Source organism: Triticum urartu, unplaced genomic scaffold (assembly GCF_056163025.1).
Source record: "Triticum urartu cultivar PI428250 unplaced genomic scaffold, HENAU_Tu73 scaffold2, whole genome shotgun sequence".
Classification (NCBI taxonomy): domain Eukaryota; kingdom Viridiplantae; phylum Streptophyta; class Magnoliopsida; order Poales; family Poaceae; genus Triticum; species Triticum urartu.
The window spans coordinates 3,439,863-3,443,320 of record NW_028260368.1 but is presented as its reverse complement, the minus strand read 5'-3'; the positions used below and the strand labels follow the sequence as shown (position 1 = coordinate 3,443,320).

The 3,458-nt window shown below is 32.2% G+C and overlaps 2 non-coding genes across 2 annotated transcripts; both read left to right on the top strand.

Annotated features, from left to right (window-relative positions):
• The first annotated feature begins 2,021 nt into the window (after positions 1–2,021).
• On the top strand, positions 2,022–2,095 carry TRNAP-UGG (transfer RNA proline (anticodon UGG)). The gene has a single exon. It is a non-coding gene; the product is annotated as a tRNA-Pro (tRNA).
• Positions 2,096–2,234: 139 nt separating this feature from the next.
• On the top strand, positions 2,235–2,308 carry TRNAW-CCA (transfer RNA tryptophan (anticodon CCA)). The gene has a single exon. It is a non-coding gene; the product is annotated as a tRNA-Trp (tRNA).
• The last annotated feature ends 1,150 nt before the right edge of the window (positions 2,309–3,458 follow it).

Sequence of the window (3,458 nt, the reverse complement as noted above, 5' to 3'; positions counted from 1 at the left end):
CCCGGAGAGGGAACTCCGGGAAGATACAATAAATTAAGATTAAGTGGTAGGAATCAACGAGCTGGATTACTTTCTTTATAATATATATAGGTCTGGCCCTTTCGAATTCGAATAAAACATCAACAATCGGAACTTAAGTTCCGGTTGTTGTTTCTTAAATTTTGGTTGTTGTTTCTTAAGTTTCGATTGGAATTGTACTTTTGCGTTAATTGAGGAATATGTCTATTTTTTCTGGGTCTAGAACCTGTAATTATTGAAATTGACTGGGCTTGAAATTGCTTTTCGTTCTCATAGTTACGAAACGGTAAGAAAGATAAAATACGAGCCTGTTTTATAGCAAGAGTAATTAATCGTTGTTGTTTCAAGGTTAATCTATTTATTCGTCTCGATAATATTTTTCCTTGTTCACTAATAAATCTATTAATTAAACTCATGTTTCTATAATCAATTCGATCTCCCGGGCCAATCCGGGGACGCCTACGAAAAGGTTGTTTAGATTTACGAAAAGGTTGCTTGAATTTACGAAAAGTTTGCTTGGATTTACGAAAGGGTTGCTTGGATTTATTAAAAGTTTGCTTGGATTTACTAAAGGGTTGCTTAGATTTAAGAAAAGGTTGTTTAGATGTATACATGATTTATTCCTTATTTAAAATTTGAAAATTTGAAAATTCACTTCTTTATTTTATTAATTTAGGATCCAGAAGAAGTAGTTTTTCTTTGATCCATATCTTATTTGATTCATATTATAGTATATGAATACCCTCTATACATATGAAATAATATCTACCGGAAATCAGATGAGTTGATTTGTATTTTGTATTCTATACTATGTTTTCTTTATATATTAAATATGAAGTTCTTACTCTTTCTGTTGTTTGGAAAGATCAAACACACGATGTTCCTATTTCTTTATTTCGTGATGAGTCGTATGCTTGCGACAATAACGACAAAATTTTTTGAATTCTAATTGTCCGGGTGTATTGTGGCGATTCTTTTGAGTACTATATCTAGAAATCCCCGTCGATTCCTCATTGGCACCTTTTCGAACACAACTGATGCATTCCAAAATAACTCTGATTCTAACATCTTTTCCCTTGGCCATGAACCTCCTTTTCTTTTTGGATTGACTTAACTTAATTCTTCTACTTATTCTTTTATTCTTCTATTTTGAATCCGAAGAAGAAGAATAAAATTCATTAGAATAATTTTTTTTTATTCTTTAATTAAGTAATAAAAAATAGAGAAATAATTAAAGAATACAATCCTTGTCGAATTAGCAAAGATTTTGGTTCGAAATCCTTTCATTTAATTAGCCAGCCCCGCCTTTTCTATGCTCTGATTTCTGAGGCCTTATTTAGCTTGGGTACCCCTTTAAATTGAATTTCTATTTTCAAAAATGGGGTTTACCAAATTTTTAATGACTCTGAGGTTCAACCCAATCCATCTTTTCTTTCTTTTTCCTTCCGATACTAAAAAAAGATTGAAAAGGATCAAATTTTGTCATATCACGAAGAAATCTATCCCTCCCATAGCAATAACTAGAATTAAAAAAAAGGGAATGACAAAGCATCTGGGAATAAACGATTAATTTCTATCAATAAACCTGCTAAAGCACCAAACCATAGAGTACTTAGCACGGGTGCTACAGAGAGATATGTTTTTATATCCCGCATTGAAAATCCTCCTTCCTTGTTGGAATACATATATGATCATAAACTCTTGCCCAAGATTGTTATGCTATATATAAAATGAACCATATCGACGAAATTTTCCTATCCCTAAAAAAGAAAAAGATGACCCCTTCTTCCTATATATTACCAAGGAAAAGTAATCCTTCTTTTATAGGCGAAATTATATTGGATTTTATATGTATATAATTCCTTAATTATATGAGACCAAAAAGAAGAAATGACACGAGGGTTCTATATATAGATAGAGAAAGAAAGAAGAAGAAAATTATGATGTGGAAAAGAAGACAGGAATTGTGTACAATGGCATTGTACAACAATTTAATTTGGAAAAGGGATGTAGCGCAGCTTGGTAGCGCGTTTGTTTTGGGTACAAAATGTCACAGGTTCAAATCCTGTCATCCCTACCTATTACTTCTTTCTTCTTTATAGGCAGTAGCGACGAGATCAATTAAAGTAAAGTGGGTATAACTTGAATTTGTGGAGACTATACGTACGTGAGATACATTAGGAATAGAAAAAGATTTTCTTTTTGAATGAATGAAAGCGCTCTTAGTTCAGTTCGGTAGAACGCGGGTCTCCAAAACCCGATGTCGTAGGTTCAAATCCTACAGAGCGTGATTCCATCTATTTTATGTCGAAGCAGAGTAAAATAACTTAACAAAATTGAATTGTAACTCCAATTTCAATTTGACCTCCTCTCTGGTCTGGAGGAGGTCAATCAAAAAAAAAAAATGACTCAATCAAAGATCCAACTGATCCCCACGCCTGTATTGCAAATACGCAGTCACGAATAATCCCGCTAAAGTAATAGGAATTAGGCCTAAGACGATTCCAAATAGAAAAACTTCAATCATTTCGATTTGTTCGAGGGGATAAAAAAAGAGGTACGATCTATCCCTAAATAGTACTCTAAATTATCCACGAATCTCAATGACCAAGAAAAGAATTCCTAATTAGTCTGGAAAAGAGTCGTAGAATGCCAGGAATCCCAAAGAAAGATTTTTCTTTTCTGAATTATAATTATTCAGTCAATTCAAATAAGGCGTATCTTGTTCAAGCCAATAAATAGAGCTGGGGTTATAGTTAAAGCAGCCAGTAGAAAACCAAAATAACTAGTTAAAGTAAGCATGAAAGAGTTAAATTCCATTTATTTTTTTTTACTACACTACATATGTTGGTAAAGCATTTACCTAAGTTATGGAAAATTCATAATTCATCAGTTATTTTAGATAATACTAAAAAACAAGATAGAGTAAGATACAGAAGTGTAAAAGAAAGTGGATTCATCAGATGATACATGAGTCCCTAATTCCGAATCAAGAGATTTGTTGTGGAATTTGTCAATTGAGTAAAGTAATAATATTAAGAACTAGATCATCTAACCCCATTGAATGAAAAAAAGAAATTCAATTTTCAGGGAAATTTTTGAATAAGAGATAAATAAACAATTGAATTTGAAAAAAAAAACTTCTTTCTATTTTGGATAATTTCTTTTTCAATAGGACCCTCTTTTTGGAGTGAACGATCGAATATTCCCCTATTCCTTCTTATTTTAACTGATTGTATTCCATATGGAATAAGAGGAGAACAAAAGCATTCCACGACCTGCCAAGGGGCTGTTAAAAAAAAAAAAAAAAGAAAGCTCTTCCTTGAATTTACTTTATTTTTATTCCTTTTTCGAACTCCAACCAAAGTAGATTCGAAGACGAGTCACTTCAATTATCCTTTTAAGTTCTATTCTATCTTCTGTCTTTCCCTATTTCATCT